The following is a 16,676-nucleotide window of genomic DNA, read 5'->3' on the forward strand; positions in this document are numbered from 1 at the left end:
GGGCAGCCCATAAAGGTTAATGCAATTCAATTTATTTCAAAATGCATTTATTAAGGACATTGCAAATAAATAATGATTCCAGAAATGCAGAGGAGAACATACTAGTATTCCTTTAGGAAATTGGTTAGTACCTTTATAGGCCTTAAGCTTTTTCCTGAAACACTAGTTCATTTTTAACAACAATATTTTTGCTGCGAGCATTATGCTGTGTAGCTGGGAATCAGGGAATAATTCAGTCTCTGAAGAATTAAAGTCATAGGTCACACAAAGGGCAAATTGAGAGGCTGATGGCAATCATAAGTAGATAGCAGCTTTTACCAATGGTTAATGGTGTAAGAGAAGCCACACAAATGATATCATTAGAGACAAAGTATTAGAAGAAGAGGTGATGAGCTGGTCATATAGCCATAATAACATGTAGTAGCTTCTATCTTTTGTTGGTGTTTCTCATATGTTCAGAGCTCTAGAGGGAGACCTGTGGCATGGAGGGTGGGATCTTCTACAGGGGGTAAATGGGAGAACATGGACTATAGCCACTAGTGGTGAAAAGATGTTGATGGATTACACACTGCATCATTAGAGGGAATGCTCACATCAGTGAGATCACAGATAAAATAATAAGAAAAATAACTACAATTTGTAAAAGTATTACATTACTTATATATACATATATATGCCTATGTGTGTAAGAAAGAAAGAAAAACAAGATTAGTTAGGTTTAACAATTGATTTAAGGTATGTGCAATAGCCGGTGGCAAAGTTTTAAGATTGTAGAATGTTTCACTATGGTTGTTTATTCCCCAAAACTCTAAGCCAAAGTGAAATGTGAAGCAAAACCTGGAGATTATGAAGTAGATAGGGATTAATATTCACAACATCAGCATTCTCACCTTCACTGGACCCACAGAAATGCTTTGTGGAATGTTGGGGTTCAGGGTTGAGAATCATTCCCTGAGGATGACTTCAGCTATCAATGTAGAAGATCCTAGGGATAGATCCATTCTAATTTGAACCTCCTGTTTTCAATAATTATACCATAACAAACAGTTGGAACATCTTTTTTTTTAAATTTTATATCAAACTTCTTTTTTTAAAATTTCTTATTATAGATTTTTATTTACAAGATATATGCATGGGTAATTTTTCAGCATTGACAATTGCAAAACCTTTTGTTCCAATTTTTCCCCTCCTTCCCTCCACCTGCTCCCCCAGATGGCAGGTTGACCAATACATGTTAAATATGTTAAAGTATAAGTTAAATATAATATATGTATACCTGTCCATAAAGTTATTTTGCTGTACAAAAAGAATCAGACTTTGAAATAGTGTACAATTAACCTATGAAAGAAATAAAAAATGCAGGTGGACAAAAATAGAGGGATTGGGAATTTTATGTAATGGTTCATAGTCATCTCCCAGAGTTCTTTCCCTAGGGAAAGCTGGTTCAATTCATGACTTCTTTATTGGAACTGATTTGGTTATCTCATTGTTGAAAAGAGCCACATCCATCAGAATTGATCATCATACAGTATTGTTGTTGAAGTATATAATGATCAGCATCAGCTCATGTCTCTCCAGGCCTTTCTGAAATCATCCTGTTGGTCATTTCTTACAGAACAATAATATTCCATAATATTCATATACCACAATTTATTCAGCCAATCTCCAATTGATGGGCATCCACTCAGTTCCAGTTTCTGGCCACCACAAAGAGGGCTGCCACAAATATTCTTGCACATACCAGTCCCTTTCCCTTCTTTAAAATCTCTTTGGGATAAAAGCCCAATAGTAACACTGCTGGATCAAAGGGTTTACACAATTTGATAACTTTTTGGAGCATGGGACAGCTTAACAGAACAGGATAAATGTGGAGAAGAAATGAGTCGAATCCTTCATATACTAATCTCTCAATTATTCACTATAATGACAAAATCAAGAACTCAGATTATCAGATGGGAATAATTGGTATTTATAGTAGTACTTTCTCTTTTATAAGCTATTTATAATCAGCATCTTATTCAATCTTTATTAACAACTGTGACATAGCTTCTATAGTTATTTTTATCTTCATTTTATAGGTAGGAAAACTGAAGCCCAGAAAGATTAAGTGAACATCCTGCATCCTGCATCCATTAAAAAAAAAAAAAAAAAAAAAAAAAAAAGCCTGCATCTGAATAAGAATCCCCTTAGCTAGAGGGCTGAAACTCTGGAAAAGTATACTTGAAACAAGAATACTAACAACAAGAGGTTAACTCAGTGGAATTGATGAGATAATAATTCTCTAGTTCACAGACAGTACTTAGTATGGTGATGAAAAGCTAATATTTATTCCAAACAGAAGAGCTGAGTTCTCAGTTAGGAAAATTCCTTACATTCAGAAAAAGCTTGGCTTTCTGTTCTAATTTAGAGGTTTGCTTATATCTCACTAATTATTGACTCGCCTCTTTATGTTTGAAGCAAAATTAGGATATGAAAAACATTTAGGTAAAAAAAATTGACTAGAAAATATTGCATTATCTATTATTTGAAAGAGATGGGGAGGGAAAGTTAGAGAAAGAATAGAAAATGTGAGGGGAGAACTTCACTCAGCTTTAAAAGATGAGTCTAAGTTCAGTTGAAATCTTTTATGTCATAAAATCTTTGGTCTTGGAACCTTGGGTGGTACTGAATTTCTTACTTCAAGAGAAGGCTAGATTGCAACCCCCAGACTAGCTTTATTGAGGATCTCTCTGGAGAATCTCAGGACCAGCCTTGATCTTCGTGGAGGAATGCAAGAGGCAGGAGAGCCATCAGGAGGATGGTCAAAGATGGAATCTCTCATTTCTAGTCCTCTCAGCCCTTAAATAAGTGTGATTACATCATTACAGCACACTAAGTATATATGAACTAGAGAGAAATATAGTGATACAAAGGACACTGAGTCTGAAGTTATTCATTAGCTATGTGACTTACTTTATCTTTCTGGATCTCAATTTTCCCACCTCTAAAATGAAGATAAAAATATCAAGAGAACCTATAAGTTGCTAATAAGGATCAAATGAGATGTTGATTATAAATTGCTTTGTAAAATAAAAAGTACTATACTAATGTTAATTATTCCTTTTTAATAACTTGAATCCAAAAAATGGTCAAGAATCACAGCTGTCCAAAAGAATGGAATATGTTGATATAAACATGATATTATTGAGCATCATATATTTACAGTTACTGGTAATCTGAATTCAAAATTTTAACAAGAAGCTGAGGCAGAAGTTAATCACATCTTTAGTCTTGAGTGCTATTAGGTAGGGTTCCTCTGCTTATAATTGTTATCTGCATACCTAAAAAGAGGAAAAAGAAGAGGCACATATTCAGGTAGGTTGGGAAAGGGGAAGTCAGTGAAGCTATAAGAGACCAAGAAATAAAAAAAAATTTAAAGAATGAAAAAATAGAACAGAATGTGAAACATCTTTTTTTAGGTAATAAATTTTTATTTATCAAAATATATGCAAAACCTCATGTTACAAATTTGTCTCCTTCCTCTTCCCTTTCCCCCAGACAGCAAGCAAACCCAATATAGTAAATATGTGCAATTCCTCTAAACATATTTCAAATATGAAACATCTTATATGAAAAACAATAGATCTAGAGAACAGATCAAGAAGAGAAAATATATGAATAATTAGACTACCTGAAAGCTATGATCTTACCATAACAATACAAGAAAAGGAGAAATAAAAAAATCTACTGGGCACTACTTCAAAGTGATCCTATGTGGAAAACACATAGGAATATTATTGCTAAATTTAGAAAATTCCCAGATCAAAGAGAAAATTCTATAAGAAACAAGCGAACAAAAAACTCAAATATGCTGAAGCTGCAATTAGAATTAAACAGGATTTATCAGCAGCTACAATAAAAAAAAAACATAGGTTCTGTAATAATATATGTTGACAATCAAAAGAATTATGTCTGTAGCCAGAAAAATCACATCCAGCAAAACTAACCATAATATTGAGCCCTAAAAATGAACAAACTTGAAGATTTTCAGGACTTTGTTTAGAATCTGAATACAATAGAAAATTTAACATGTAAAAGTCACTATCAAAGATTAATTTCAAGGGACTCAACAAGGACACAATGTTTAGGGTTTTTTTACATTAAAATATAAACTATATATTTAAGGTTGATATCAGTAATTAGGTAGTTCAAAAGACAGACTGGGGCAGAGCTGAGTATGATCTGACTGTAAAAAGCAAAATTGTCTAGGAAAAGGTAAAAATAATAATTATGCTTTATAAATGAGATGCGGAGGAAGAACCAAGACAGAGACAGCAAAGAATGGAGGAGGGCTCATAATTCTGAAAAAAAGTTCTTTAAACATTGTCTTAACATGTCAGCAGATTTGTCAGTTTCACTCCTCAATTGAGTATTCAAGGTGTTTTGTTCAGATGGTCCTGGTACCTGTCCAACCTCATCTCTCAGTATTCCCCCAAAGAAAATCCTTGTAAACATCTTCCTTATTTCATCTTTGTCATCTTTATTCCCACGTCTTTATTTGTGATAACCTGAAATATCCTCCTACTTCATTTTAACAATTTAAACCTTATAATCCTTTCAAATCTAATGTTCAAATTCTGTTATGAAGCCTTATGTGACTCATATTTCCTCACTCCACAATAATAATTTCCCCTTATTCTAGATATTCTTTCCTAACTGGATTTTTGTGACCCCATTGTTTTTTGCTCCTCCTTCCTATCTAACTACATCTTTTTCATCTCCTAAACTAGATTGTCATCTATGCCATATTCTTTAACTTTAGTTGTACCCTAAAGCTTAGCCCAAGCTGTTTACTCACTCTCCTTATACTCTGTCTTGGTGATCTGATCAATTCCACAAATATCTCAAACTCAATATGTCCAAAATGTGTCATCTTTCCCCTAAATCCACCTATCTTCTGAACTTCCTTGTTTCTGTTGAGGGCAGCTCAATACTTCTAGTCATTCAGATTCACTACCTTGGTATTATCCTTAATTTCTCACTCTCCTATAGGAATAAATGGACTATTCCTTAAAATAATGAGCATATATTTAAAACCTTCAGTAAACATCATATGTAATGGCGATAAACTAGAACCTTTCCCTGTAAGATCAGGAGTGAAACAAGGTTGCCCACTATCACCATTACTTTTCAAAATAGTACTAGAAACTCTAGCCTTGGCAATAAGAGCCGAGAAAGAGATTCAAGGAATTAGAGTAGGAAATGAGGAAATCAAACTATCACTCTTTGCAGATGACATGATGGTATACTTAGAGAACCCCAAAGACTCTGCTAAAAAGCTATTAGAAATAATTCAGAATTTTAGCAAAGTTGCAGGATACAAAATAAATCCACATAAATCCTCAGCATTTTTATACATTGCCAACACAATCCAACAGCAAGAGATACAAAGAGAAATTCCATTCAAAATAACGGTCGATAGTATAAAATATTTGGGAATATATCTACCAAAGGAGAGTCAGGAATTATATGAGCAAAATTACAAAACACTTGCCACAAAAATAAAGTCAGATTTAAATAATTGGAAAGACATTCAGTGCTCTTGGATAGGCCGAGCGAATATAATTAGGATGACAATATTCCCTAAACTAATCTATTTATTTAGTGCTATACCAATCAGACTTCCAAGAAACTATCTTAATAACCTAGAAAAAATAACAACAGAATTCATATGGAACAACAAAAGGTCGAGAATTTCAAGGAAAGTAATGAAAAAAAAATTAAGTGAAGGTGGTCTAGCTGTACCTGATCTAGAACTGTATTATAAAGCAACAGTCACCAAAACCATTTGGTATTGGTGAAGAAATAGACTAGTTGATCAGTGGCATAGGTTAGGTTCACAGGGCAAGATAGTGAATAAAAATAGCAATCTAGTGTTTGACAAACCCAAAGATCCCAAACTGTGGGATAAGAATTCATTATTTGACAAAAACTGCTGGGAAAACTAGAAATTAGTATGGCAGAAACTAGGCATGGCCCCATATTTAACACCACATACTAAGATTAGATCAAAATGGGTCCAAGATTTAGGCATAAAGAATGAAATCATAAATAAATTAGAGGAACATGGGATGGTTTACCTCTCAGACTTGTGGAGGAGGAAGGAGTTTGTGTCCAAGGGAGAACTAGAGACCATTATTGATCACAAAATAGAAAATTTTGATTACACCAAATTAAAAAGTTTCTGCACAAACAAAACTAATGCAAACAAGATTAGAAGGGAAATAACAAATTGGGAAAACATTTTTACCAAAGGTTCTGATAAAGGCCTCATCTCCAAAATATACAGAGAATTGACTTTAATTTATAAGAAATCAAGCCATTCTCCAATTGATAAATGGTCAAAGGATATGAACAGACAATTTTCAGATAATGAAATTGAAACTATTTCCACTCATATGAAAGAGTGTTCCAAATCACTACTGATCAGAGAAATGCAAATTAAGACAACTCTGAGATATCATTACACACCTATCAGATTGGCTAAGATGACAGGAACAAATAACGATGAATGTTGGAGGGGATGTGGGAAAACTGGGACACTGATGCATTATTGGTGGAGTTGTGAAAGAATCCAACCATTCTGGAGAGCAATCTGCAATTACGCCCAAAAAGTTATCAAAATGTGCATACCCTTTGATCCAGCAGTGCTACTACTGGGCTTATATCCCAAGGAAATACTAAAGAAGGGAAAGGGACCTGTATGTGCCAAAATGTTTGTGGCAGCCCTTTTCATAGTGGCTAGAAACTGGAAAATGAATGGATGTCCATCAATTGGAGAATGGTTGGGTAAATTATGGTATATGAATGTTATGGAATATTATTGTTCTGTAAGAAATGACCAACAGGAGAAATACAGAGAGGCGTGGAGAGACTTACATCAACTGATGCTAAGTGAAACGAGCAGAACCAGGAGATCATTATATACTTCAACAATGATACTGTACGAGGATGTATTCTGATGGAAGTGGATATCTTCAATATAGAGAAGAGCTAATCCAATTCCAATTGATCAATGATGGACAGAATCAGCTACATCCAGAAAAGGAACACTGGGAAATGAGTGTAAACTGTTATTTTTACCTTCTGAATCCAATTCTTCCTGTGCAACAAGAAATTCGGTTCTACACACATATATTGTATCTAGAATATATTGTAATATATTTAACATGTATAAGACTGCCTGCCATCTGGGGGAGGGGGTTGGGGGAGGAAGGGAAAAAATCTGAACAGAAGTAAGTGCAAGGGATAATGTTGTAAAAATTACCCATGCATATGTACTGTCAAAAAAAGTTATAATTATAAAATAAAATAAAAATTAAAAAAAAATTTCTCACTCTCCTTCACTTAGATGTTGACGTCCTCATTACTCTCTACATGACATCTTTCCAATCTGTGTCCTTCTTGTCTTTGTGAAGATATGATATTTTAAGATCAGACTTTTATCACTACTTCCCTATAAGAGCTTTCTAATTAATCTCCCTATTATAAATTTCAATATATCCTCTATTCTTTTGCCAAATTAATTTTCTTAAAGTATGATCACTATATTATTATAATGCTCAATAAATCCAGTAGCTCCCTATGATTTAAGAATCAAAGATAAAGTCCTCTGTTTGACATTTAAAACTGTGCAACCAGCTCAAAATCTACTTTTCCAGCCTTATTATATAGTAATCCCTTTTATAGTTATATTACACAGTAATATAAATATAAATACATTAAGGATCAACCAAACGAGCCTTTCTATTCATTATACATTCCATTCTATTTCCCATCCCTGTGTGTTTTTGTATTAGCCATTTCCCATCTCTCTCCACCTCTGCCTATTGGAGTCCTTATTTTCCCTTAACATTTAACTCAAAGATCTCCTTCTATATGAGACCTTTATTGCTCTTATCAGCAGCTAATCCCCACAAAAACTACATGTGACCTATTTGGCAAACAAAAATACATTTATGTGTGTATAAATATAGTATATATATATATATACATACATACATATACAAATATGCATATATATTATATACATATATGTGTGTATGCATGTTCTAAAAGACTGTTTACTCCTTGAGAACAGACACTGTTTTGTTTTTGTCTGTGTCCTCAGGGTCTAGTCCAATGTCTGATATATAGAATGTGTTTAATATGTACCTGTTAATTAGTCCCTTTCCCTGAATTCCTATTGTAGTATTTGGTTGTATGCTATTTTATTGCATGTTAATTACTTCATAGATTTTTGTTTTGTCTCCTTATCAAGCCTGTTATGTCCTCAAAAGAGGGATATTATACCTCCAAATGCTTTTGATTTTTTTTTCTGTTTTTAGCACCGTTCTTCCTGTCTGGCATCCTGTTTCAAAAAGTCAAACAGAAGGAAATTGCTAAATTTTTTTGTTGATTACTTGAGCCTTATATGTTGACATGAAAAGTAGAATGTCATAGTGGATAAACAGCTGGTCTTGAAGGCAGGAAAACTTGTGTTCAAATGTGACCTCTGATACATACCAGCTGTGTGATTGTGGACCAGTTACTTAATCTTAAAATATTCTATGCCATTCTCTAAGATTACAATTGCACCAAAAAATGTTGATCTTAATATAGGGCAACTAGATGGTATAGTTAGATGGAGCACTGGCTCTAAAATCAAAAAGAATTGAGATTCTGAGTTCAAAGCTGGTCTCAGAAGTTCACAGTCTTATCCTGGGAAATTCCTAACCATGTTTACCTCAGTCTTTTCATCTATAAAATGAGCTGGGCAAGAAAATGGCAAACCACTTCATTTTCTTTGCCAAGAAAACTCCAAATGGGTCATGAAGAATAAAACATAACTGGTGGGTATCTAGCCAACCAGAAAAGACAGGGAAACAAGACTTTGTCAGAAAGGTTGGGGGGAAATTGTGATACCAGTGAAATTGGGTGAGTATGTATGTGGAGCAGGGGATTCTCATTGAGGCCTGATCTATTAGGCCCTTGAGTACTACCATTGTCATCTTTTGGATATCTTCCAGCTTATCAATGATTTTTCTAAATTGTGGCCTCCAGGACTGAAAACAATATTTGCAGATGTGGTCTGACCAGGTCACACTACTAAATAGGGTTACAGGGTTACTAATTACTTCTGTGCCTTTCAATATATAGCCTGAGTCCTCTCAAGAGAATCTAAGATCACATTAGCTTCTTTTGTCCACTAAACTTCACTATTTACTCAAATTGAGCTTTCAACTCACTAAAGCCTCAAGATCTTTTTCATGCAAAACTGTACAGCTAAACCCACTCCATCTTATATATAAAAAGTTATTTTTTAACATAGGATTTTATATTGAACTTTATAAAATTTCATCCCATTAGCTTCTTGAAAAACTGTTTGTCATAGCAGATAGAGTAGTAGACTTATAGCCAGAAGGACTTGGATACAGATTACCTTAGAAACACTGAGTAGGTCACTTAACATTTCTAAGCCTCAGTTTTCTTATAAGTATAATTAAGGAGTTGCCCTGGATGACTTCTAAAATCCCTTTCAGCTCTAAGTCTATGATTTAACCCAATGTTCTAGCCTATAGAGAGTTTTTGATCCTGATTTCATTATCTAATGGTGGTAGTTATTCCCTTCTCTTGCCTTTGTATTACATGAAAATTTGATTATCTACTTTCTATATTTCATCTAGGTCAGTGACAAAAAATTTGAACACCATAGAACAGATTGCTGGAGCAACATCTCCACCAGTGATCTCCCTGAAACTTTCCAGGTTCATTAATTATTATTTGTGAGCCAGTGAAAACCAGTTTGACTGGTACAGCCTCAACTCCCATGGTGCAAGTATACTAAGACTTAAGTGTCCCAGAAGCTGGGCATTTTTGTCCTTCCCTGCTGCTTGCTTGCTGTGGTACAATTAGAGTTGTTTCCTTGGTTCCTGCCATTTATTCCTCATTCCTTGCTAGGCAACTCAGAAATAAACCTATGGTCTAGATTACTCCATTGCCTTATCCTATGGGTCATAGGGCAGCCTTCTATTAGTGCTATATGAGTTCTTTCTCTAAAATTCCATCTAAGTCTGAGCCTGGAAAGGCTTGCTAGTATCTGAGTCATTAGCCTGACCATGCATCTAAGGGACAGTGTGTGTTTGCAGGGGTGTGGAGTGAAGGGGGTGGAAGGCGTGGCAGAATTCCCTTTCGATGATCTCCAATGACATCTATCCCTTTAGCATGGCTGCCATCAACAGACCTCTGTTTATACTACATCATTCTTTGGATACAATTATTGAACTGGCATCTAACCATTTTACTGTGTAACTCCTATCTCTCCATCTTGTGTACAAAGGTATCATGGGAGATTTTGCCAGGTGCTCAGCTAAAATGTCAGATTATTATGCATATGGTATTTCCCTGATCTATTAGTCCAATAATATTTTCAAAGAATGAGGCTAGCCTGGAATAATCTGAAGTTATGTTGGGTTTTATTGCTTCCCTTTCTAAATGATCACAAGCCATCCCTTTAATAATACATTCCAGACTTTTATTAGGAATAGTTGTCAAGCTCCACCAAAAAAAATAGTTTATTTAATACCCTTTCTCTTTTTTGAAAATCTGATTTTTTACCATCATTTAGTCCTGTGGCATCTCTCTTGTTCCATGTGGTTTTCCAAAGATTTCTGAAAATGGTTCCGTGAGCATTCTTACCAGTTCTTTGAGAATCATAGGATGTCATTAAAATGGCCCTTGTGATTTACATGTATAGAGAATAGCTAGGTGCTTTCTCTCTTACCATCTTATTTCAGATTTCAATTTCCCATTAACCAATTTCATGCAATCCCTTCTTTCCACTTTAAAAATTCTTCTTTAAAAATATTCTTCTCAGCAGAGGAAACACAAGCAAAATAAGAGTTCATTTGTTTTTTTATTCCCACACTATCTTTTATTATTATTTAACTCACACATCCTCAAACTACTATTAGGGTTCTTTACTCTGGCCCTCAAAGTAGTTTTTAAGGTTTTGTGAGGGGTTTTTTGTTGTTTTTTGTCTTTATCATCCCCAACCAACTCAACTGAACTCTTAGCACTTCTCACACTTCTTACTGCATTGTCTTCATCATCAATAAACACTTATTAAATGCCTATTATGTGCTAGGAATTGTTCTAAGTGTTTTATTGCCTATCCATATTAATCCTACATTACCTACCCATGTTTTCCCTTTCTCAATACCTTTTTGTATATTATTTTTGTTTTTTTTTAAATTTCCAAAGCATATGCATAGATAATTTTTAACATTCACCCTTGCAAGACCTTGTGTTCCACATTTTTTCCTCCTTCCTTTCCCCTCCATCCCCTCCCCTAAACAGCAAGTAATCCAATATATGTTAAACATGTATAATTCTTCTATTCATATTTTCACAATTATCATGCTGCAAAAGAAAAATCAGATCAAATAGGGGAAAAAATGAGAAAGAAAACAAAATGCAAGCAAATAACAAAAAGAATGAGTATACTATGTTGTGATCCACATTCAGTCCCCACAGTATTTTTTTCTGGGTGTAAATGGCTCTCTTCATCACAAGATCATTGGAACTGACCTGAATCATTTCATTGTTGAAAAGAGCCACGTCCATCAGAATTGATCATTGGATAATCTTGCTGTTGCTGTGTACAGTGATCTCTGGTTCTGCTCTCTTCACTCAGCATTAGTTCATGTAGGTCTCTTCAGGACTCTTTGAAATCATCCTGCTGATTGTTTCTTATAGAACAACAATATCCCATATCATTCATGTACCATAATTTATTCAGCCATTCTCCAACTGGTGAGTACCCACTCAGTTTCTACTCTCTTACCACTATAAAAAGAGCTAACACAAACATTTTGCATACATGGGTCCTTTTCCTCCTTTATGATGCTGGCCCAGTAGAAAATTCTGGATCAAATGGTATGAACAGTGATTTAGAGCAGGGGTTCTCAAACTACAGCCAGCGGCCTGCTGAGGACATTTATGCGGTCCACCGGGTTATGGCAAATGGGCTGAGGGGCAGAGTGTGAGTTTTTATTTTTACTATAGTCCAGCCCTCCAACAGTCTGAGGGACAGTGAACTGGCCCCCTATTTAAAAAGTTTGAGGACCATTGATAGAGCATTTTTTCATATGACTAGAAATGATTTCAATTTCTTTGAATGAAAATTTTCTATTCATATCCTTTGACCATTTATCAACTGGACAATGGCTTGAATTCTTAAAAATTTGAGTCAATTCTCTACATATTTTAGAAATAAGGTTTCCAAAATATATAGAGAATTGAATCTAATTTATAAGAAGTCAAGCCATTCTCCAATTGAGGATGATGTTCATATCAAAGGATATGAACAATTTTCAGATGAAGAAATGAAACTATTTCTAGCCATATGAAAAAATACTCCAAGTCATTATTAATCAGAGAAATGCAAATTAAGACACCTCTGAGATATCACTACATACCTGTCAGATTGGCTAAGATAACAGGAAAAGATAATGATGAATGTTGGAGGGGATGTGGGAAAACTGGGACACTGATACATTGTTTGTGTAATTGTGAATACATCCAGCCATTCTGGACAGCGATTTGAAGCTATGCTCAAAAATTTATCAAACTGCGAATACGCTTTGACCTAGCAGTGTTACTACTGGGCTTATATCCCAAAGAGATCTTAAAGAAGGGAAAGGGACCTGTATGTCCAAGAATGTTTGTGGCAGCCTCTTTATAATGGCCAGAAACTGGAAACAGAATGGATTCCCATCAATTGGAGAATGGCTGAATAAATTGTGGTATATGAAGGTTATGGAATATTATTGCTCTGTAAGAAATGACCAGCAGGATGATTTCAGAAAGGCCTGGAGAGACTTACATGAACTGATGCTGAGTGAAATGAGCAGGACCAAGAGATCATTGTATACGTCAACAACAATGCTATATGATGATCAATTCTGATGGACATGGCCTTCTACAACAATGAGATGAACCAAATCAGTTCTAATAGAGCAGTAATGAACTGAACCAGCTACACCCAGCGAAAGAGCTCTGGGAGATGAATGTGAACCATAACATAGTATTTCCACTCCCTCTGTTTTTGTCCGCCTGCATTTTTTATTTCCTTCCCAGGTTAATTTTACCTTATTTCTAAGTCTGATTTTTCTTGTGCAGCAAAATAACTGTATAAATATGTATACATATATTGGATTTAACATATACTTTAACATATTTAACATGTATTGGTCTACCTGCCATCTGGGAGGGGGTGCGGGGAACGAGAGGAAAATTGGAACAAAAGCTTTTACAATTGTCAATGCTGAAAAATTACCCATGCATATATCTTATAAATAAAAAGGTATACAAAAAAAAAAAAAAAAGAAAGAAGGAAATGAGGCCTTTATCAGACTCTTTGAATGTAAAATTTTTTCCCAGTTTATTGCTTCCCTTCTAATCTTGTCTTCATTGGTTTTGTTTGTACAAAAACTTTTTAAAATTAACATAATCAAAATTATCCATTTTGCTTTCAGTAATGTACTTCTTTGGCCACAAATTCCTTCTCCATAGATCTGAGAGGTAAACTATCCTTTGTTCTAATTTGCGTTATTACTCTTTATGTCTAAATCATGAATCCATTTCAACCTTATCTTGGCATAGGGTGTTAGATGTGGGTCAATGTCTACTTTCTGCCATAGTAACTTTCAATTTTCCTAGTAATTTTTGTCAAATAGTGAGTTCTTATCCCATAATCTGGGGTCTTTGGGTTTATCAAATACTAGATTACTATAGTCATTGACTATTGTGTCTTGTCCTTGATACCTTTTTTAAAAAATTAGTTGATTGACATTTTTTCACATAATTTTCTTCAGACCTCCCATTTTTCTTCCTCACCTGAATCCTGGGGATTTATTCAGTGCAGCTCAGCAAGAAAAGTCTCTCTTCCTGGTTATTATAGGAAAAACCTCCCTAGACTGGGAGATAGGAGGATTATAATAATCTTGCTCTAGCTCTCCCATGAATTGACAAAACTTAGTCAAATTTCTCTTTCTGTAAGATCCCTTTCAGCTTCAAAACTGATTTGATGAATAATGATTGATGATATAATGATTGAAAAATTATGAATAATGATTCTTACTATATAGGAGTTATTATTAACCCCATCCTGTCTGGGAAGTAGGCTATTTCTGGAAGTAGATTCTCTGACATGGACATGACAGGTAAATTAGATTATAGATTGATTTAAAGCTAGAAAGGACCCTAGGGATCACCTAATACAACTTCTTCATTTTACATGTGAAGAAACTGAGGACCTGTAAGTAAAAAGTAACCTGTTCAAAGTTCCATGGCTAGTAAATAGCAAAGTCAAGATTTGAACTTGTTCCTGTGATTTCACCATTGCATGTAAAGCTGGGAGGGACCAGAAAAATATTTTATTGCCTTTTCTGCTCCTTTTAATTGTTTTCTTTCTTTCCATTTTTAATTCTATTTTTTTATGTTTTTCCTTTGTAAGTTGCTTCAGATCCTTTATGAAAATAAGAGCAAAAAGAAAAAAAGAAAGAAAGAAATCTTTAATATAGGATCACGGATAGATTTTAGAACTGAAAGGGCCCTTACAGTTAATGTAGTCCAACCTTCTATGTCAGAATTAATAGCACCTACTTGGTTCTCCCTGTTCTGCAAACTGAATGGCTTAAAGCTGTGGAGTAAAAACAGCTGTTGGCTACATTCATATGTAAATGTCGGCTTTTTAGTTTCTTGCTGCTTTCTCATAAATTGTTAAAACCATCCAAAAGCTTTAAAGGGTTAATAATTATAATGAAGTTCAAGGAAAAAAAGTGCTAACATCATCATTCTCCTCTTACCCCTCCCATAGCCTAAGTTTGGGCTTTAAATAAGTTGCTGGGGTTCATTTCCATTAAATAATATTTAGGACTCAAAAAGCACTGACTGACTTCCTTAACTGCTGCTTTTGAAACCCTGCATTATAAATAATTGGGGATAATTATGAAAGCAGCTGAATAAACTGGAAAAAAAGGCTGGGCATAAAGAGAGAAGCATCAGAGCCCACACATAGATCTTTTTGGAGTCATAGAAATGATCCTTGCCTTCTCTTTAAGCCAGAGACTTTGCTTAAAGTTAAACTAAAACAAAATTAAACATTTTCTACCAAATGACTTTTAGTTATGTGTTTTATAGTTCTTAGGAAAACTCAGGGCCTTGTTACATCCCTAATCTGCAATTCAACTTGACTCCAGCCTGAGAACTACTTTATCAACAAGTTAAGGGCTTCTGGTGAGGTCAGGGTGGTCTCCTGATCATAAGGTTTTTGTGATTACCCTTTCTTCCCTTCATTTTTCCCCTGCTCCCCACCTCTCCTAGACCACTGGAAATATAATTGTCTTGGAAACTTAATTTGGCCCCTCATGTGGACTTCAAGTAAACCTATTGCTGGAGAGGTCATTATGGAGAAAAGTAAGGCTTTTAGAAATTAAATAAATTGTTCAATTGCCAAATGGTGCATCTGGTATATTTTAATGAAAGGTCACAGAACCCCTGGGGCTAGGAGGCTGGATAACTGAGAAGCCTTGCTGAGCTACTGTTATAGATGTACAAATATACATTTCCAATGACATCTGTCTTGACTAGTACTGTGGGGTATATGTTTCCAGCTCTTTTTGATCTGTCAATGGTTTTTGCAGAATCCGTTTTCTCCATTACTTCTGCTGACCATAAAAAGATCTTAAAAGATCTCCCTCACCACCACCACCCCTGCCAAGGAGACCCAGACCTGTGATATCCTTGTGCAGGGAATTCTGAGAACAGAAACTCCTTCTATCAATAGAGATCTGCAACTTACCAGTAATTTACAGTTTTAGAGAATTGCCTGGGAACCCTGAGGATTTAAATGATTTGCTCATAAATCCTGGAAATAGAACTTGAACTTTGGTCTTCCTGGCTCTATTTGGACTTCTATCTACCACACAATGCTGGCTTTCAAAAAAAAATTCATATTAGATGACTTTAGAAACATAGCATTTTTCACTAGGCAAAAACAAGAATCCATCTCTGCAAACAATGGAAGATGGTAGTAAAATAGGCTAGGAAGATAGTCTAAACTCAGTATAGAAGTAATGCAATAGCTAATTTATTGAGGAAATTGGGAAGAGAAGTTTCAATACCCAGTGGAAGAGAGAAATAAGCCAACTTGTTCTGTTTGTTTTTACCAGTTTTTAAAAGTGTTAGAAAGGAGATGCTTTTTAGGGCAATGCTATGATTAAATATCTTACACATAAGGGCATCAATATAAAGGTACTTGTGATTGATGATTAGGTATGTTACATTTTGCCCTTTCTCCAGGGTTCTCTAGTGTCCTTAATAGGGATCGGTCACTTCTTGGTATAAAGAAGGGGTTAGAAAAGGTGTCTAAAAATTGTCTGTTTACAAGAGCTTGCCTCTTTACTCTGGCAGGTGGGAATTCCACCCTGTGTTGAAACACAAAAAATGTACAAAAACATCTGTAAAGATAATTCCACTTGTCATTGGTATACAGATTGTGCACATATATAAGTATGACAAACAAAATCCAGTAGACCTGAAAAATGAAGAGATCTTTCTATAACAGAACTTAACAGTTATCTCATACAAATTGC

This window comes from Sminthopsis crassicaudata, chromosome 2, assembly GCF_048593235.1.
Source record: "Sminthopsis crassicaudata isolate SCR6 chromosome 2, ASM4859323v1, whole genome shotgun sequence".
In the NCBI taxonomy this organism is placed as follows: domain Eukaryota; kingdom Metazoa; phylum Chordata; class Mammalia; order Dasyuromorphia; family Dasyuridae; genus Sminthopsis; species Sminthopsis crassicaudata.